The sequence below is a fragment of the Lepidochelys olivacea genome, assembly GCF_965140295.1.
Source record: "Lepidochelys olivacea isolate rLepOli2 genome assembly, chromosome: 3".
Classification (NCBI taxonomy): Eukaryota; Metazoa; Chordata; order Testudines; family Cheloniidae; genus Lepidochelys; species Lepidochelys olivacea.
In genome coordinates, this window is record NC_140413.1 from 44,819,343 (window position 1) to 44,841,151 (window position 21,809).

General features: G+C 43.6%; 2 long non-coding RNA genes across 2 annotated transcripts in view; one reads left to right on the forward strand and one right to left on the reverse strand.

Moving 5' to 3' along the window:
- Positions 1–19,691, reverse strand: part of LOC311517803 — a 103,408-nt gene extending 83,717 nt beyond the window's left edge. Inside the window, exon 1 of the long non-coding RNA XR_014710797.1 lies at positions 19,465–19,691. This is a non-coding gene — a long non-coding RNA (uncharacterized lncRNA). The remainder of the gene's footprint in view (positions 1–19,464) is intronic.
- Positions 1–21,809, forward strand: part of LOC311517805 — a 68,653-nt gene that overhangs the window by 15,434 nt on the left and 31,410 nt on the right. Inside the window, exons 2-3 of the long non-coding RNA XR_014710798.1 lie at positions 18,219–18,279; positions 20,812–20,998. This is a non-coding gene — a long non-coding RNA (uncharacterized lncRNA). The remainder of the gene's footprint in view (positions 1–18,218; positions 18,280–20,811; positions 20,999–21,809) is intronic.

Sequence of the window (21,809 nt, forward strand, 5' to 3'; positions counted from 1 at the left end):
GAGCAAAGGGTAAAATTAATTTGTACCTTGAGGAAGTTTTAACCTAAGCTGGTAAAAGTAAGCTTAGGAGGTTTTCATGCAGGTCCCCACATCTATACCCTAGAGTTCAGAGTGGGGAAGGAACCTTGACAGCCTGGATGTTGATTCCTCCCCCTTGAGCAGCTTATGAGTGACATATCTGCCTGCTCTGTGACCAGTGTTTTCCCCAGGAATTGAAATGCAGGGGGGGTGTTCAAATGTACAGGGCGGGAGGAGGGGATCAGGGCCGATGAGGGTTGAGACCATGAGGGTGAAGGTGGGCTGTATGGCACCACAGTAAAAACTGAAAAATGTTTCATGACCATTTTATTAGTTTTTAAAATCATCACACATATTAAAGTTGGCTACTTAAGCCTTTTATGAAGCACTACATCTACATCCTTCTTGGTTTCTTGTTATAATTTTGCACAACTCTGTTAATGAACTTCTTGAATGCAATACATTCATCTTTGGTGGCTTCTCGTGTGCCTGGTACTTCCATCCTTCAATTGATATGCTCATTAGTTCATTCACATGATCAGGCAGAAGGCAACTTCTTTCAAAACACAAAATTCTATTCAATGATGAAAAAGAACGCTCAACTGTAGCTGTTGTGACTGGGAGTAGCAAGAGATGAATTCCTACTTCTTTCAGCCCAGGAAACATAACATAAAGATCGGGTAGAGCCACTAGTGATGATAAAAAAGAAGTTGAAGTCAAATCTTCATTCATTCGTCACGTCATATGATATTCTACTCTGTGTTCAAATTCTCTATTCTGTCCTGAGCACATGGTAGCCCCATTGCTGGTAGTGCCTCACTTCACTCAACTGTCAGTGTTTTATAAGACAGGGATCTGTAAAAGCTAACTAGAGGTTGAGTAGAATCTAGAAGTCGCTGTTGTAGATTTTTAAGAATCAAGTCTGTGTACTTTTTCAGTTGTCTTAACAAACACTTCATGTCCTCTTCACTTAAGGATTCAGTATAAATGCCTTCATTAGTCAACTTCTGGACTGAAGTCTTTGCTTCTTCCAGTACTTTTTCAATCAATAGCTCTCTGATTGATCCAAATGTAGCTTCTGGACAAGCTTTGCTGGACAAAGATCTACTACTGTTATAGCAGATGCCTGGATTGCATTGTTTAATGACCCAAGTGGTTTCAACAGTAGACTTACAAGAAAGAGAATGGCAATAGTTTTCTCTAAATGTAGTAGCAAAAGTAATCCACCAGCCTCACTACTTAGATCCATCCCATCTTGGTAGATACTTTCCAAAGCCAGTAATAATGGCTAGAATAATTTTAAGACAACAGCCAAGGATCACTCATGAGAAAGCCAGAGGGCTTTCCCAGGTTGGACTAATTTGAATTTCAGTCCCAGTGTATCTTCTATATTTTCCAAGATATTCAGTCTTTTTGGACTCTTGCTGAAAAAAGAATATAATGAAGACATTACATTTATAGCTTTTTTAATGTCTTTTGAAGAGTCTGCAGCTCGTACTATCGCTAGTTGGAGTACATGGCCTCTGCAGTGTGTATAGGAGAGACTAGGGTTACACTTTTCTCTGAGCAAAGCTTGTGCTCCACCATGTCTTCCAGAGAAGTTTGCAGCTCCATCAAATGCACAAGCAGCCATCTGTTTGGGGTCCAATTGACAAGCATTTAACTCTTCTAAGATGTGGGTTGTCACAGATGCAGCCAAACTGTCTTCTATAACTTGAACATCTAGAAATGCATCTACTGGCCTATGACTGACATCAAGATAACGTACACAATGACTTAATACTTGATGACCATTTGCATTGGTGCATTCATCAGCCATGTATGCACATTTTTTGAATGTGGTGAGAGAGTTCTTCACTTTTTCAACTGCTGCACCACATGCGTCTAGCCAGTCAGTTGAGTTTCTTGCAGAAAGATAGCGAGCACTTGCTGATCTTGTTCGGAACCAGTGTTCAGCTTCAGAATGAACAAGTGACAGTGCTCTTAACATTGGCCTCCAGTTTGTGGTGTGTGGTATCTCTTGCCTAAATAGAAAGTATGATGCCACAGCCATGTTTGTTCGCATGAACTGTGTTGTGTCTCCAGCATTCTTAATAGCCTCATTAACACTCACCGGTGTTGTCCTTGGTCAGTGGAGACTCAGAGTTCAGAGGTGCTTTCACATGAGTTCACCTCCCAGATGTGGGGCAAGAAGGCACCTTGCTGTTCCTCCAGCTGATCACTGTTCGCTCTGGCCATGGTTGTTCACTGTGCTGCCATTCACTCCATCTATCTGTTGCCAATGGCCCTGAGCCATCACCTTCTGCTGCCACCTGCCAGTGTGACCGTTGCAAGTTGGTCTCTTAAGGTTCCACCCAGCTCTCAGTGATTTCAGCTGAGCTCTCAGTGGGGGAATCTCGGTACTAGTGCAGACTGGGCCGTCTCTTCCACAGAAACACTGTCCCACAGCAGGTCTAAGCACTTAGACCTGATTCTCAGTGATTTCAGCTGTAGTGATCACTTAACAGAACAAAAGCCTATCTATGGAGCCTAATCAGCTCTGTCTTTAAACAGTGGAGAGGGGCAGGTCTAATAGTACTTGTGACTCAGGCAGACCATCAAGCAAAACACCTGCCCCCACCCTCTTTCTTGATGCCCTCAATCATCAGAGGATAAGTACAGTTCTACTGCCCTTTACTCATACAATAAGAATAACAACATTTCTTTACCCCCCGCATTCAAGTGATTTATAACCCAACCCCAACCAAAATCTATCACTTGGGCACCACAGCTCTGTTTGCTGGATACCATGGTAGATTAGGTGTGAACGTAAATCCAATCTGGTCCTGAAGCCTTTCCCTCCAGCCCCCAGCTCATCACTAGCTGTCAGGGAAAGCTCATTTAGACTTTGCTTACAAATCAGAATTTGATATTATTAGGTTGGCCAACATCACCGAAATGAATGCACTGACATGGTCATAAAAAACAACAGCTGTATAAGGAAGCTAGTCTATGCTCATACTTTTCAAATCTATTATACTTTTTCAGATACATGTATTTTATCATATACTTTATATGCTTTTAAAGTGTGTATTCATGTTTCAATTTCAATTCAAATTTCCAAACAATCACAAAATTGGCAACACTGCATGTAACTAGTTCACAAAAATGGAGGCGGGGGTGCTGGGGAAATTCAGGGGGGTAAACACCCCTATGGGGGGGTGTAGGGAAATCCCTGTCTGTGACTCTAAAGGTAAAGCAACACTCCCTCCCAAGCCATCAACAACCACTAAAGATATTCCTTGACTATGTGCATGATAAAACCTAGCAGCCCTTTAGAGGAGATGTGCATTTTTGATTGTTGAATAGTTATGCTCTAGGCAGCACCAGCTGTTGGGGAGCTCTGTCTGGTCTGTTCACTGTCTTTTGGGGGTAGGTGCATATTTTTACTTCAGTAGTTTAAAATCAATGTACAATATTTCTTTAACCTCACATGACATTTAGAACTAGAACTGCAACAATCTCTTCACCACAAATCAAAGGAAGTGGGGACAGAAACAGAGCCATGAGTTGCAAGACAGTCACAGTAGCGTCCTCTGACCAATATGCCACGTTCTTACTGTGGTATTGTGTTATCTTTTGGTCCTGCATGCATTTAACTGGATGTAAGCTAGACAGATATCGGAAGAGACAGATATCGGCACAGAATCATAAAAACGTAGGGCTGGAAAGGACTGCAAGAGGACATCTAGTCCAGCACCGGGCACTGAGGCAGGACCCAGTATACCTAGACAATCTCTGACAGGTGTTGGCTTAACCTATTCTTAAAAAACCTCCAATGAAAGGGATTCCACAACCTCCCATGGAATCCTATTCCGGTGCTTAACTACCCTTATAGATAGATATTCAGGAAAACGTTCCAACCTAACTCTCCCTTGCTGCAGATGAAGCAGATTATTCTTTGTCCTGCCTTCAGTGGATATGGAGAACAACTGAGCCTGTCCACTTTATAACAACCACTAACCTATTTAAAGACTATTATCAGACCCACCCACCCCCCGTCAGTCTTTCTCAAGACTAAACGTGCCCAGTTTTTTTAACCTTTCCTCAGCTTTTCTAAACCTTCTATCATTTATGTTGTTCTCCTCTGGACTCTCCATTTAGTCCACATCTGTCTTTAAGTGTGGTACCCAGAACTGAACACAATACTGCAGCTGAGCCTACCAGTACCAAGTAGAACAGGAAAATTACCTCCTGAGTTTTACATATGACACCTCAGAATGATATCCTTGTTCGCAACTGCAATATATTTTGTCTCATATTCAATTTGTGATCCACTCTAACAGTAGATAATTTTCAGCAGTACTATTGCCTATCTCTGTATAAGAAATTGAATCTGATCTCATCCATTAAGTTATTGATATCACAAGTAGAATTTTCAGACCACTTAAGTTAGGTTTTCCACAGAACCCACAGTGACTGTTAGGTTACAGTCCAAAAGAGACTGATTTGGGGCAGGACCCTGTTATAAAAATAAAGGGAAGGGTAACCATCTTTTTGTATACAGTGCTATAAAATTTGTTTTGGCTGGAGGCAGAACCCTTTTACCTGTAAAGGGTTAAGAAGTTAAGATAACCTTGCTGGCACCTGACCAAAATGACCAATGAGGAAACAAGATACTTTCAAAGCTGGAAGCGGGGGAAACAAAGGGTCTGTCTGTCTGTGTGATGCTTTTGCCGGGAACAGATTAGGAATGCAGATTTAGAACTTTTCTAAAGTTGGTAAGTAATCTAGCTAGAAATGCGTTAGATTCCTTTTGTTTAATGGCTGATAAAATACGCTTCGCTGAATGGAATGCATATTTCTGTTTTTGTGGGTTTTTTTAACTTAAGGTTTTGCCTAGAGGGATTTTTTATGTTTTGAATCTGATTACCCTGTAAGGTATTTACCATCCTGATTTTAGAGGTGATTTTTTAACCTTTTTTTTATTAAGTTTTTTTTAAGAAACTGATTGCTTTTTTATTGTTTTTAAGATTCAAGGGTTTGGCTTTGTGTTTACCTGTACAAATTGGTGAGGATTTTTATCAAGCCTTCCCCAGAAAAGGGGGTGTAGGGCTTGGGGGGATATTTTGGGGGAAGACGTCTCCAAGTGGGCTCTTTTCCTGTTCTTTGTTTAACACGCTTGGTGGTGGCAGCATAGGGTTCAAGGACAAGGCAAAGTTTGTACCTTGGGGAAGTTTTTAACCTAAGCTGATAAGAAAAAATCTTACGGGGTCTTTCATGCAGGTCCCCACATCTGTACCCTAGAGTTCAGAGAGGGGAAGGAAACTTGACATGGTGCAGAGGGGTGGGATCATTTTGAGATTTTTTTGAAATCATTTTGAAATTTTTTTGAGATCATTTTAAAGCAGAAGCACAGCAGGATTTTAAAAGGTTTTGTAAAAGAGGATTGCAGCTCTAAATTCTGTGTCTCTGCCTGGGGGACAAAGCAGCAGGCATAACAAAGGGATTTTTCTTTTTTGAGCTGGAGTTATCTCTACCTAAAGGCAGGGTAGTTAACCTCCTGCAGGGAAAGTCACTAGTTTTTCACAGACCTGAAAAGTTTTTTTTTTTTTAAACTAAGAGCAGCTAAAGGGTTTTCTTTCTATTTGCCTGGAGACAAAGGTGTTAGTTTTTGGGTTTTTTTTAATAATTTTTCTGTAGGCTGAAAATAGCTATTAAAAACATAGGTATCACGTTACAGCCCAGCAAAATTTTACAAGCCAGGTTTTTTGTTTTGTTTTGTGGTTTTCTTTGTAACTCTCAGGTGTAAAGTTAGTTAAAAACAAAAAGGCTAAAATGACAAAAACCAAGGCACAACACAAACTAAAGTTAACCAGATTGAAGACAGCGAAAGAGGCAGAAAAAGCCCTAGAGGCTGCCCAGAGAAAAGCTATGAAGGCAAAAAAAAATGGAGGGAAAGAAAAAAAATGAAGGCAAAGGAAAGAGTGGAAGCATGCACTAAAAATAAAAAAGGCAAAGGCTCAGCAAAATATACCAACAAACCCTAGCAATCCTTCTCCAGGTACCGCTTCCCATCCCAAAAAGTTCCCCACTTACAAGGCAGGCAATAATACTGAGGCCTTCTTTAAAAACTTCCAAAGGGCCTGCCTTGGGTACAGCATCTCTACAGACCAGTAAATGGTATTGCTGAGGCCGCAGCTCAGTGGATCCTTAGCAGAAGTGGCGGCTGAAATGCCTAAGAAACACATGAACAAATATAAACTGTTTAAAACCCAGGGAAAATCAAAATGGGACTAACACCCGAGCATTCCCATCAGCGGTTCAAAGCCCTAAGGTGAAAACCAGACGTGTCATTTACCCAACATGCCTACCACATTGTAAAAAATTGGGATGCCTAAATATCAGAAGCAAGTGTTAAATCTCCAAAAAAGTTGCCCTTCCTAATGCAAATGGAGCAGTTCTTAAAGGGTGTTCCTGAGAAAATAAAAAAATACATCATAAATGGAAATCCCAAAACTGTAATTGAGGCGGGGGAGATTGAAGCCAAATGGGTGGAGGTGGAAGAAAAGAAAAAAACTAGTAGCAGTTGGGGCAAATATCAGAAGGGGCAAACTGGAACAAAACGCATGGAGAGAGGAAAGAGGAACAACCCTGGTCGCAGTTGAAGCTGATACCAAAAGAAACCACCTCAGACCACACCCTACTACCGGGGGCAGCCCAAGGCCCCAAATACACCCCAAGGAACACTCCAAACACCTTATCGTCCCGCCACACCGTTCTCTGGCAACCCACCTCGCCCCAGTGACCCGTCAGCTGTACAATGTTTTTCATTGCACCGGAATCACACCAGAGGTCCTCAGGCCAGATATCTCCCAGATATCCTCAAAGCGGAGGGAAACTGTGAGTGTGAGCGGAAAGAAGGTCACTGCGTGAAGGGACACTGGAGCACACGTGTCGGCTATCCATCAATCCTTAGTGAACCCCAGCTTAATCAACCCAAAGGCCCAAGTGACGATTCAACCCTTCAAGTCAAACTCTTTTGACTTGCCTACAGCCAAGTTGCCGGTCCAGTACAAGGGCTGGTCAGAAACGTGGACTTTTGCAGTCTATAATAATTATCCCATCCCCATGCTGTTGGAAGAAAACTTGGCCAATCATGTAAAGCTAGCCAAGAGGGTGGGAATGGTCACTCACAGCCAGGTTAAGCAAGCTGTCACACATAGCTCTGTTTCAGAAACTTCTACCAAAAGCCGGTCAAAGGTAATAGAACCAGACCCCATGCCAATGTCTGCAACAGCAGTAGTGGATCCAGTCACAAAAACCCAAACAAAGCCAGTCTCAAAACCGAAACCAGCAAAACAAGCAGCACCAAAACCATTACCAGCACTGAATCCAGTACTTGCAACCCCAACACCAGAGGGCCCCACCAAACCTGCACCGGCAGCAACAAATAACCCTACACAAGAGGCTCAGCCGGAGCCTGAACCCCAACATAGTGCACCAGCGAAAAGCGGTTCACAGTCAACGAAAACAGGCCCATCACCTGCATTGCTTCCAAAGGAACCAAGCCCAGGTCCACAATCCAATAAGGAACTAATGTCTCCAGAATCAAGAAAACAGTTCCAAACCAAAGAAAAAGCAAATAAAAGCCTCCAAAAAGCTTGAACGGCAGCACGAAGCAACCCACTACCTCTCAGCTCTTCTAATCAATCCTGGTTTGTTGTAAAAAAAACCAAACTTTTATACAAAAAAACTCTTTCTGGTAAACACCAAAAAAACTGGCATCCTCAGAGACAGTTGGTAGTTCCAACTAAATACCGGGTAAAGCTGTTAAGCTTAGCCCACAATCATCCTAGTGGCCATGCTGGGGTAAACAAAACCAAAAACCATTTTAAAAAATCATTCCACTGGAAGGGAATGGGCAAAAATGTTTCTACCTATGTCCGGTCTTGTAAGGTGTGCCAAAAAGTAAAAAAAAAAAAAAAAAAAAAAAAACCAGGTCAAAGCCCCTCTACAGCCACTCCCCATCATTAAGGTTCTATTTCAGCAAGTAGCTGTCAATATTCTGGGTCCATTTCCAAAAAAGACACCCCCCAGAAAAGCAGTACATACTAACTTTCATAAATTTTGCCACCCAATGGCCGAAAGCAGTAGCTCTAAGCAACACTAGGGATAAAAGTGTGTGCCAGGCACTAACAAACATTTTTGCCAGGGTAGGTTGGCCCTCCAATATCCTCACAGATGCAAAAACTAATTTCCTAGCAAAAACTATAAAAAGCCTTTGGAAAGCTCATGGGGTAAATCACTTGGTTGCCACCCCTTACCATCATCAAACAAATGGCCTGGTGAAAAAGTTTAATGAAACTTTGGGGGCCATAATACATAAATTTGTAAATAAGCACTCCAATAATTGGGACCTAGTGTTGCATCAGTTGCTCTTTGTCTACAGAGCTGTACCACATCCCAGTTTAGGGTTTTCACCATTTAAACTTGTATATGGCCGCGAGGCTAAAGGGCCATTACAGTTGGTAAAGCAGCAATGGGAAGGGTTTACACCTTCTCCAAAAACTAACATTCTGGACTTTGTAACCAACCTACAAAACACCCTCCGAACCTCTTTAGCCCCTGCTAAAAAAAACCTAAAGGATGCTCAAAAAGAGCCAAAAAATAATAATAATATTTTAATATAATAAACATGCCAAAAAGCGTTCCTTCAAAGTAGGAGACCAGATCATGGTCTTAAAGGAGCTCCAGGCCCATAAAATGGAAGTGTCGTGGGAAGAGCCATTCATGGTCCAAAAGCTCCTGGGAGCTGTTAATTATCTCATAGGATTCCCCACCTCCAACCAAAAGCCTAATGTGTACCATATTCATTCTCTAAAGCCCTTTTATTCCAAAGAATTAAAGGTTTGTCAGTTTACACCCAGGAAGGAAATAACGCTGAGTGGCCTGAAGGTGTCTACTACAAAGGAAAAAGTAATGGTGGCGTGAAAGAGGTGAACCTCTCCATAACCCTTGGGCATATGCAGCAACAGCAGATCAAAGAGCTGTGCACTAGCTATGCGCCGACGTTCTCAGCCACCCCAGAACTAACTAACCGGGCATACCACTCCATTGACACAGGTAATGCTCACCCAATTAAAGCCCAACCTTACCGGGTGTCTCCTCAAGCTAAAACTGCTATAAAATGAAAAATCCAGGGTATGCTACAAATGAGGGTAATCCGCCCTTCTGGCAGTGCATGGACATCTCCAGTGGTTCTAGTTCCCAAACCAGATGGGGAGATACGTTTTTGCGTGGACTACCGTAAGCTAAATGCTGTAACTCGCTCAAACAACGATCCAATGCCTCGCACAAATAAACTATTAAAAAAACTGGGACGGGCCCAGTTCATCTCTATCTTGAACTTAACCAAGGGGTACTGGCACGTACTGCTAAATAAATCCACCAAGAAAAAGTCAGCCTTCACCACACATGTCGGGCTGTATACATTTAATGTGCTCCCTTTCGGGCTGCAAAATGCACCCGCCACCTTCTGAAGACTTGTAAATGGTCTCCTAGCGAAATTGAAAAAATATTCAGTCGCCTACCTTAACAGTGTGGCCATATTTTTGGATTCCTGGGCAAAACACCTAAAACATCTAAAAAAAAGTCTTCGAGTGCATAAGGAAGGCAAAACTAACTGTTAAGGCTAAAAAGTGTCAAATAGGCCTCAACAAAGTAACTTACCTTAAACACCAGGTGGGTCAAAAAACTATCAACCCCCTACAGGCCAAAGTAAATGATATCCAAAAGTGGCCTGTCCCAAAGTCAAAAAAACAGGTCCAATTGTTCTTAGGCTTGGCCAGATATTACAGGCAATTTGTACCGCAATACAGCCAAATCGCTGCCCCACTGACAGACCTAACAAAAAAAAAACAGCCAAATGCCGTTCAGTAAACTAAAAAGTGTCTAAAGGCCTTTAACCAGCTTAAAGTGACACTCATGTCTAACCCTGTGCTAAGGGCCCCAAACTTTAACAAACTATTCCTAGTAATCACAAATGCAACCAAGAGTGGTGTGGGAGCAGTCTTAATGCAAAAAGGACCAAATCAAAAGTTCCATCCTGTCGTGTTTCTCAGCAAAAAGCTGTCTAAAGGAAAAAGCCACTGGTCAATCAGTGAAAATCCCTTTTGCTGGGAACAGATCAGGAATGCAGACTCAGAACTTCTGTAAAGTTAGTAAGTAATCTAGCTAGAAATGCATTAGATTTCCTTTTGTTTAATGGCTGGTAAAATATGCTGTGCTGAATGGAATGTATATTCCTGTTTTTGTGTCTTTTTGTAACTTAAGGTTTTGCCTAGAGGGATTCTCTATGTTTTGAATCTGATTACCCTGTAAGGTATTTAACATCCTGATTTTACAGAGGTGATTCTTTTACCTTTTCTTTCCTTGTCAGCAAGTTAAGGAAGTATGGGCTGGATGAATGCACTATAAGGTGGGTAGAAAGCTGGCTAGATTGTCGGGCTCAACGGGTAGTGATCAATGGCTCCATGTCTAGTTGGCAGCCAGTATCAAGTGGAGTGCCCCAAGGGTCGGTCCTGGGGCCGGTTTTGTTCAATATCTTCATAAATGATCTGGAGGATAGTGTGGATTGCACTCTCAGCAAATTTGCGGATGATACTAAACTGGGAGGAGTGGTAGATACGCTGGAGGGGAGGGATAGGATACAGAAGGACCTAGACAAATTGGCGGATTGGGCCAAAAGAAATCTGATGAGGTTCAATAAGGATAAGTGCAGGGTCCTGCACTTAGGACGGAAGAATCCAATGCACCGCTACAGACTAGGGACCGAATGGCTAGGCAGCAGTTCTGCGGAAAAGGACCTAGGGGTGACAGTGGACGAGAAGCTGGATATGAGTCAGCAGTGTGCCCTTGTTGCCAAGAAGGCCAATGGCATTTTGGGATGTATAAGTAGGGGCATAGCGAGCAGATCGAGGGACGTGATCGTTCCCCTCTATTCGACATTAGTGAGGCCTCATTTGGAGTACTGTGTCCAGTTTTGAGCCCCACACTACAAGAAGGATGTGGATAAATTGGAGAGAGTCCAGCGAAGGGCAACAAAAATGTTTAGGGGTCTAGAACACATGACTTATGAGGAGAGGCTGAGGGAGCTGGGATTCTGCTGTTTAGCCTGCAGAAGAGAAGAATGAGAGGGGATTTGATAGCTGCTTTCAACTACCTGAAAGGGGGTTCCAAAGAGGATGGCTCTAGACTGTTCTCAATGGTAGCAGATGACAGAATGAGGAGTAATGGTCTCAAGTTGCAGTGGGGGAGGTTTAGGTTGGATATTAGGAAAAACTTTTTCACTAAGAGGGTGGTGAAACACTGGAATGCGTTACCTAGGGAGGTGGTAGAATCTCCTTCCTTAGAGGTTTTTAAGGTCAGGCTTGACAAAGCCCTGGCTGGGATGATTTAACTGGGAATTGGTCCTGCTTCGAGCAGGGGGTTGGACTAGATGACCTTCTGGGGTCCCTTCCAACCCTGATATTCTATGATTCTATGATTCTAATTAAAATTCTTCTTTTAAGAACCTGATTGATTTTTCATTGTTCTTAAGATCCAAGCGTTTGGATCTGTGTTCACCTGTACAAATTGGTGAGGATTCTTAACAAGCCTTCGCCAGGAAAGGGGGTGTCGGGCTTGGTGGGATATTTTGGGGGAAGATGTCTCCAAGTGGGCTCTTTCCCTGTTCTTTGTTTAACATGCTTGGTGGTGGCAGCATAGGGTTCAAGGACAAGGCAAAGTTTGTACCTTGGGGAAGTTTTTAACCTAAGCTGGTAAGAAAAAGCTTACGGGGTCTTTCATGCAGGTCCCCACATCTGTACCCTAAAGTTCAAAGTGGGAAAAAACCTTAACAGACCCATTAGTAACACTATTACCATGAGCAGCCTAACATATAAGAACTCACTTTTGGGAAAGCACAGATCACCCAATATGCATGGCATGCAGAAATAAAGCAGGGGGAAAATTTTTAAGTGGAAAAATGACAGACCTATATCATGATCAAGCAGATTTTATCATATCTGGGGACCACTTTTGGAAAAGAACAAAAATGCAGATAATAGAAGGTTGACCAAACACAAATGGGTCTTTTAAAGGTAACAAATACAGATTATAAATAAGATTTGTTCATACTTTATTTAAATATCAGGTATATTAATAATTATAAAACAAAGGTTTTTTAATAGTTGAATAAAAGCCTTTTTCTCACTGCTTTTATCTGTGGTTAGTTTACCTCTCCACTCTTAGCACTCATATATAGAGACACTACATTACATATCAGATCATGAAATATGCAAAGTTCTTTAGATGAAAGGTTCTGTATACATATTAGTCATTATTACTGTTATTGTTATTTAGACTTATTCAAAAGCTGAAAGAGGGTGCCACCTATTTGTCTTAGATGCCTTAATATAACTTCAGAATACAACAAAACCAAAATCCAGGCCTAACTAAAGTCCAGGAATACAATTCAATCTTACCCCTAACAGCAAACCAAGCAACCAGAAAGTTCATATCCCCCTTCCTCTCCCACAGATCACCACCCTTACATCCCCCCCAAACACCATTTTCAAATGTTGTGGGGAAATATTATCTTTACAGCATGCCTTCAAGATCATCAGAATTGGGCTATTATGGACTGAATGGCAGAATAAATTCCAAAGCTGTGGGATCCTTACAGAGAACTCCCTGACAGTGGCTCCTCTTCTTATATATCAGTATTGGGCTCAAGCCCTTGTGGTGGTGGTATGGTACAGGAAGAGAGATAATCTCAGGTTGTTTTATTATGCTGTTCTTCTAGAATCATTTCTGTAAAATGGGCCGGCAAACTTTTTGGCCTCAGGGCCGCATCGGGCTTCAGAAAATTGTATGGAGGGCCGGTTAAGGGAGGCTGTGCCTCCCCAAACAGCCAGGCATGGCCTGGCCCGCACTTCTCGCTTCCTGATGCCCCCACCCGGACTCCTGCCCCATCCAACCCCCCCGTCCCCTGACTGCCCCCAGAACCCTCACCCCTGACTGCCTCCCGCCACCCCATCCAACCCCTCCTCTCCTTCCTTACTGCCCCCCCCGGGATCCCTGTTCCCCACCCTCTGACCGTCCACGCCCCCCCGGAACTCTCCTGCCCTCTATCCAACCCCCCCGCTCCCTGGCTCCTTACCGCGCTACCTGGAGCACCAGTGGCTGGAGCCCGGCTGGAGCCTGCCACGCCACCGCGCAGCCCAGAGCACTGGGTCAGGCTGGGCTCTGCAGCTGCGCTGCCCCAGGAGCTCACAGCCCCGAGCATTGCACCGACAGCGTGGCGAGGAGAGGCTCTGGGGGAGGGGGAACAGTAGGGGAGGGGCCCAGGACTAGCCTCCCAGGCCAGGAGCTCAGGGGCCGGGCAGGAGGGTCCCACAGGCCGGATGTGGCCCGTGGGCTGTAGTTTGCCCACCTCTGCTGTAAAATATGAAATCGAACAATTCTAGAGCAGGCCACTCATCTTTTTTTTAAAAAAAAGCAACGAAACCTACATTCCCCCTCATGATTTAACATTTTCTTTAGTCAGCTAGCTTCATACAAAATGGTCATTTATATTAGCTGGCAGTGATAGAAATAGGGATTAGCCTTAATCTATTCTAATTAATATGGTGAGATTCTCTAGGTCACATTTGAATTGTGGAAAATCTGTAGTGAAGAGGCTGGAAAAGAGAAATGATCTGTAGAAATTAACTTGTGATAATTAACTTGTTGAAATAGATATGTTATGGATTAATAAATGCAAAGTCCAGTGCACCATGTTTTCTACTATTTTTGTGTGTGTGATCTTCTGCCTGGAAATAGAAATTGGGAATGAACACACACACACACCCTCCCTTTATCTCTTCTGGTACAGCCATTATTTCAACCAAGCGCAGATCATAGTTTCCCATCCATACCTCCCAGCTGGTCAGCCGGTTAGACTGATTTGCTCATGAAAACCTTTTAATCTGTTTCTAGTGTATTCTATAAGGGAAAGCTGCTCAACTCCCATTGATCTGGATGAGTGCTATAACCAACTAGTGGCCACAAGTATCAACATAAAATACATGGGAAACACAGATAATTTGGGGACTAAAATAAGTGACGTTTCTTGAAATGAGGGACATTTGAGCAGGTTTGATGAGGAGCATAATCTGATATTATCACAATTATTTGGATTACAGTAGTGCCTGAGTCCCAGTTGAGATCAGGGCCCTATCGTGCTAGACACTGTACAAAGATGTAGTATGAGATAGCTCTTGGGACAGGGACTTTCAGTTGAAATAAACAAGACAGATAAAGGGTGTCAGTGGCACAGAGAAGTGAAGTGACTTGCCCAAAGTCACACAAGTGGTCAGTGGTAGGGCCAAGAAAAGACTGCATGACTCTTCAGTCCTAGTGAAATGTTCTATCCAGTGGACCACTTTGCCTCTCATAACATTACTTACAGATAATGCTGTATATTAAGGCCCAGATCCACAAAGGGATTTAGTGCCTAGAAAATCACAGGAAAAACACTGGAATCCACAAAATCTGAGTTCGGCTCCTAGGTTTCCTATACAATACATGGGGCAAGGTAGGTGCCTTAGAATGGGATCTACAAAAGCAAGTATGTCAGGCTGGGATGTGCTAAACTAGCCAATGGGAAATGCCAAAGAGGGGGATGTGTCCTAAGACCCCACGCCGCACCCCCAACCCCCTTATGGAGATAGGTGCCTAAGTCCAGGCTGCAGTGAGGCACCTCTCTCTGCTTGCTATCTATGAACCAGGGGGAAGATAGGTGTTTAGCTATCTAACTCACGTGGGGGCTGAAATGGAAGGGTGACCTGCAGCCAATGGGAGCTGAGGGGGCAGTGGTTGCAGGCAGGAACAGTGTGCGGAGCCACGTTTCTCCCTCCACCTCCTGGGGGCCGCAGGGGCATGCTGGCTGCTTCAGGGAGTGGTGTGGGTCCGGGGCACAGTGGTTAGGGCATTCACCTGATGGAGACCACCAGTTCAAGTCCCCACTCTGCCTGAGGAAGAGAGAGGATCTGAGCAGAGCACTACCACCTCTCAGGTGAGCACCCTGCCCACTGGACTCTCTCACTCTCTGCCCCAATTAATATTTAATTCAAATGAAACAACTTCAATAGGAGAGATTGAGGGAGACCCACATCAGTATATCCCATAATCCAGTGGTTAGGCCACATGAGAGGTGGCAGATCCCTATTCAAATCCCTTCTCATCTTCAGGGGTTCGGGAAGACTTGAACCAGGATCTCCCACATCCCAAGAGAATAACCCCAACCACTAAGCTAAAGGTTATGAAGGAGATTGTGCTCCTCCTCCTCTGTTATGTATAAATCTAGGTGGGCTCTAAGCAGGCCTACAAGATGAGCCCCCATACGTAAATTAGACGGAGGAGCATCTACTTTCCTCCACACAGGCTGGAGCTAGGGGTCTGGGTGCTTACATTGGGGCAGCAGCATGCACAGATGCAGAAATTTTGGTGCCTTGGGAACATTTACTGCAAGAATTTATGTGCTGAGTGAGTTCAGGTTCCTACAGGATTGGATGGCAGCCAAGCAGGAGCTTTGTGGAGCACAGTGGAGCCTAAAAGCAGGATTTAGGCACCTATTTATTTTTGTGGATCATGCCTAAGTGTCTAGTATTACAGTGATGGATGCCCTAAAATCCTGTAGAGTCCTTATTTTTTATTCAGTTTTCAGAGTAACAGTCATGTTAGTCTGTATTCACAAAAAGAAAAGGTGCACCTGTGGCACCTTAGAGACTAACCAATTTATTTGAGCATAAGCTTTCGTGAGCTACAGCTCACTTCATCGGATGCATACTGTGGAAAATACAGAGGATATTTTTATACACACAGACCATGAAAAAATGGGTGTTTATCACTACAAAAGGTTTTCTCTCCCCCCACCCCACTCTCCTGCTGGTAATAGCTTATCTAAAGTGAATTTGTCCTGGAAATGGCCCACCTTGATTATCATACACATTGTAAGGAGAGTGATCACTTTAGATAAGCTATTACAAACAGGAGAGTGGGGTGGGAGGAGAGAAAACCTTTTGTAGTGATAAACACCCATTTGTTCATGGTCTGTGTGTATAAAAATATCCTCTGTATTTTCCACTGTATGCATCCGATGAAGTGAGCTGTAGCTCACGAAAGCTCATGCTCAAATAAATTGGTTAGTCTCTAAGGTGCCACAGGTACTCCTTTTCTTTATTCAGTTTTGTGTGCCTGCAGCCATACACGTTATGCACAATGCATACCATGGTGGAGTGAGGCTGCACAGGCTCCTGGGCAGTTAGCCCTGGTGCAGGAGCCTGCCCCATAGCAGCAGAGAGGAGCAGCAGTGCTGGCAACCCCACTGCCCACTCAGATTTGGCCCACAACCTCTCCATTATAATAGAGGGGTGCAGGGGCCAAGCCCAATTAGCCCTGTGTTCCCCATGTTCCGGATCTCAATGTCACTCACTCAGTTTTGGCATTGCCACCCTCTACCCCATCAAAATGGAGGGTCCGGGGGACCAATCCTGAGTGGTCAGTGGAGAACAGTGCTACTCCTCCTCATCACTGCTGAGGGGCTGGCTCCTGCACCAGGGCTCCCCCACTCAGCCTTGCCCCGCTTCCAGCCCGCTCTGCTTGCAGGACTCGCTCAGCCTCAAGACCTTCTAAAAGTATGAGAGAACAAGTGAGAGTGATTCAGTTGTACATACCATTTGAAAAATTTCAAGGGGCATCCTTGCAGCTGCTGATACAAATTTTCATACATAGAATATCAGGGTTGGAAGAGACCTCAGGAGGTCATCTAGTCCAACCCCCTGCTCAAAGCAGGACCAACCCCAACTAAATAATCTCAGCCAGGGCTTTGTCAAGTGGGCTTTGCCATAATCACTCTCTCATTAAAGGGTATTTAAATGATGTCATCAGATTAATCTTTATGTTATTTGCTGATGCTATATACATGTATTAGAACCCTGCTTTAACATTTTCCCCTCAAATGGTATATTTGAACCATAAATGCAGAACACCAGACACTCACTGGTTATTCACTTAGTGTAGCAAAGTTAATGCTGCAAGTTTTTATCAAGCAGATAATAAAACTAAGCAGTACATGAGCATTAAGAAAATTCTATTATCGGCTGGGAAATTAGGATAATTTCTCCTGTAGTTTCAGGAAAAACTAAAATGATACCTGTTTCTATCGCACTTCCAATTCTGCCATTCTTCAAAGATTTTCTAGTTAAAAGTAAAAAAGAAAGAGCTGCCTCCATTTTGAGTTTGAACATTTTCCTTTAAGAGATTCCATGTACTGCTGCTTTAAAATTAACTCTCACCTTGGGGCAAATGGGAACCAATGAAGCAATCAGGCTCCAATAATGACAATGGAAAATGTTTCACAGACTTTCTATTAGGAATGGAAAAACAGTAATTAAAGTGCTAAAAATGCATTTATGGAAACTTCAGAAAACACAGGGGTCTGTGATTACCATAAGAAAAATTGGAATCTTACTTCTGCCTTCCTCTAGCTTTTGCCTGTAATAAAGTGATTCACTATAGAAGTTAAATAGATTGATTTGGGGTTGTATTTTCAAAAGCACCCAATTGATTTTAGAGAATGAGTCCCACTGAAGGTAGATAGGACTTGTGCCCCTAAGTCACTTAAGTACTTCTGAAAACCTCATCCTTTGAAATAAAAATCATCACTGGTTAAACCTATTGCATTATTCAGCATAAATTCCATGTAGAGCAACATATTTTCATTTTTAATCCAGGGCCCATTCCTACAATCCATGCTCACATGAGTAGTTTCATTTCATTCGGTAGAACTACCCAAATGAATAAGTACTGCTCATGAGAATATGGTTGAAATTGTGTTTCATCCTTATCAGTTGCTACCAGCATCAGTTAGAACATGATAGCATGTATTAATGTAACACAAATCACAACCAGTTTGTTAATATATTCTGTAAAATGATACACAGCAAGTTCTACTGCAAACTGACAGTCATGCTAAAGAAAATACATTCAGAGAGATACCTATCCTCAAAACGTTGATTGTATTTATATTTTTTTCCATTGGAACAATGTTCCTTAAATCTTGTGGCTAGTCTCTAAAGATTATGGGGTGCCTCGAGTAGGGAAGCTAACTCAGTGCAATTTTTATGCTGTCATAGGGACTGAGTACAGGACCTGGTCACCGTGTCCTGGGACAGGAATCATCATGATTAAAGCCAGGTAAATGGTCTGAGAGGAGAACATAGCTGTCAGGTTAGATGTAGCTCTTTGAGTGACTTTTTTTTTATTGATGTGGGTGAGTGAAGGGAGTGAGATTTTTCTGACTTAAGCTGTCTCCCTGCCTAATTTTCATTGTTTTTGTCCTCCTTTTTCTCCCTGCTGTTCTGTCTGCTATCTCTTCTCTTTTTGACCACCTCCCTTTCACTCTCCACCCCCCACTTCCTCATATTTTGGTTGCCTCCTCCTTTGTGGTCTTGTCTTTTACAATCACATGCCTCCCTTTTAATTCTTACTTTCTTCTCTCTTTCTCAGGCCTGGTCTACTCTACACAATTAGGTCGATGTGAGGCATGTTACGCTGACCTAATTATGTCAGTGTACATACTACAACCTTGTCCCACCGATGTAAGTGCCCTACTACAAAGACATAATAACTCCACCTCCATGAGAGGTGTAGGGCTTATGTCAGTCTAGTTAAGGGGAGACACTGTCTGTGCAGACACTGCATTCCTTACATCAGCTGTTGGATATTTTGTCAATTTCACGGCTCTATGCATGGAGCCATGAAACTGACAAGAAAGCCAAGCAGCTAGACCCCAGCTGCCCCCTGTGAGGGGTTGGATCACAGAATCCCCCTGGGGGCTGCCAACTGATGTGCCAAGACTACTTCTGCCCCTGCTTTCCTTGCCCTCCCAGCTGGGGACTTCAGTGCCCTGCCTGGTTTGAGCCAGACCCGCTAGCCTGCTGCAAACCCAGGCCCAGGTCTGAAACACGTCCCCTAACAGCTGTAGGCTTAAACTGAAAGCAGCTTAAGAAGCGTTCCTGTCTTTAACACTCAGATGCCCAACTCCCAATGGGGTCTAAACCCCAAATAAATCCGTTTTACCCTGTATAAAGCTGATACAGGGTAAACTCATAAATCGTTCGCCCTCTATAACACTGGTAGAGAGATATGCACAGCTGTCCATCCCCGTCCCCCCACAAGCATTACAGAGTAAGTATAAATTACTTACTCTGGATTAAATAATAAGTAAAAAGTTATTTTATTAAATACAGAAAGTAGGATTTAAGTGGTTCCAAGTAGTAATAGACCGAACAAAGTGAATTACCAAGTAAAATAAAATAGAACATGCAAGTCTATGTCTAATACAGTAAGAAAACTGAATACAGATAAAAAATTCCTCACCCTTAGAGGAATTCCAGTAAGCTTCCTTTTACAGACTAGTGTCCTTCTAGTCTGCGTCCAGCAATCACCCACACCCCCTGTTGTTACTGTCCTTTGTTCCAGTTTCTTTCAGGTATCCGTGGGGGTGGAAAGGCTATCTCTTTAACCAGCTGAAGACAAAATGAAGGGGTCTCCCATGGGTTTAAATAGACTTTCTCTTGTGGGTGAAGACTCCCCCTCTCTCCTATGCAAAGTCCAGCTCCAAGATGAAGTTTTGGAGTCACCTGGGCAAGTCACATGTCCGTGCATGACTCAGTTTTTATAGGCAGCAGCCATGGTTCACATGCTACCTTGAATGTCCTCAGGTAGACTTCTTATCTTGATTGGAGCCTTCCAAGACTCATTGTGCATTAAGTGCTTCTTGACTGGGCACTTAACTTGCAAATTCCTTTCTAAAGAAGCTGAGCAAATTCCTTACTAAGGTTATTTAAAATCAAACAAGTATACAGCCAATATTCATAACTTTGAATACGATAATGACACATGCATACAAATAGATGAATAGATTCACTAGATCATAACCTTTACAGAGATATGTTACATGGCATATGTAGCATAAAACATATTCCAGTTATGTCATATATACATTCATAAGCATATTTCCATAAAGCCTTACAGGGGGCACTGTCACACCCCCGACTCCCTGTTCCTAGCTGGATTGCTGCGCAGAGGCTCCCTGCTCAGGGCCCCCAGAAGCCCTGGGCAGCTGCAACCTCCGCTCCCAGCTGCCCCCTCCTGGTGAGGACCGGCACCACCAACAGAAGGAGGGTAGTGTGAACATTACTGCAGTGGCTGTAATTCCACCTAACATAGGTTGACTTAGTATTGTAGTGCAGATATACCCTCAGTTTGTCCATCTCTTCTCCTGTCGCCTTTCCCCAAATCCACAGGGAAAAAGCCCACTTGGAGACATCTTCCCCCACATACACTTACATTTGTTTAGCTCAATTTCAGTCTCTCATCCCTGCCCCCAACGGCATGTTTGTCTCATTGCTGTTGTGCAGAGGACTGTTCATTAGGTTGTCCAAGGTAACAAAAATGTAACTCAGCCTGTTCCATAAAATTGTTCACAAAAATTGAAGACAAATAGACTGGCTCAAACAGAATCGTTTAAGTTGAAAGACCTGCGACAAGGGGTCTTCAAGGCTCCTGCTAAAGTTGTGGGTTGATAGGATGACAAGATGAAAGATTCTAGAAATGGGAGGAAATGTTTACAACTGAAATCACCAGAATGTATTTTGATTGGATAAAATTAATGGGAAGGGACTGCCATCCCTTCTTGGACATTATCTCAGTGTCATTGAATAGGAGCAAGGCGGACAAATGGACTGGAATGAGGTGCCACCATATCCTGGGACCTTGGGAACCACCATGACTGCATTGGGCCTACATCATCCTGATCCTGAAAGGCATCCTGACCAGACTAGGCCAGTGAGCGGGAACTGATAACATTACCATCCTCACCAGCTTTGGCTAAATCATCAACACCTAGCAAGTGAGTGTGAGTTCCTGCTGTCACCACTCCCCCATGTCAGTTTCTTTTTCCATCTTATTTCTCCTCTTTCCTTTCTCTCTTTTCACTTTCTGTTTTAATAATAGTCTAGCTTATCCAAACAAGACTACATCTTTAGCTACATTGCTGTGAGCCCATGATCAGGGAGACAGCTAAAAAATAATGCCTTACACAGTCCGATGTTGATACAAGTCGGCCAGGTCTTGGAATGGATAAGACCATGTGCTAGTGTAAGTGGGGGAATAGTCCCGCTATTGTGGGGAACTTTCCTGGCTTCTGCACTACCCCGGTGAAGTGGGCTAGCGAAAGGATCTGAGTCCTCTCTCCCACTTCCTTTACCCAGTGGCCTCCCTGCCCTTGAGGACTCCCCTTCCACTCTCCTGTCTGGCAGAGTCCTCGTAACCCCAACAAGGCTGGGCCCAGGATTCCTAGGGGACTCGACCACCAACTCTGCTGTGGTCACCTAGGTCAGGGGCTAGGGTGTCCCCACTCCGGGGTACTCTCTCTGCACTGGGCACTTAGAATCATAGAATCATAGAATATCAGGGTTGGAAGGGACCCCAGAAGGTCATCTAGTCCAACCCCCTGCTCGAAGCAGGGCCAATTCCCAGTTAAATCATCCCAGCCAGGGCTTTGTCAAGCCTGACCTTAAAAACCTCTAAGGAAGGAGATTCTACCACCTCCCTAGGTAACGCATTCCAGTGTTTCACCACCCTCATAGTGAAAAAGTTTTTCCTAATATCCAACCTAAACCTCCCCCACTGCAACTTGAGACCATTACTCCTCATTCTGT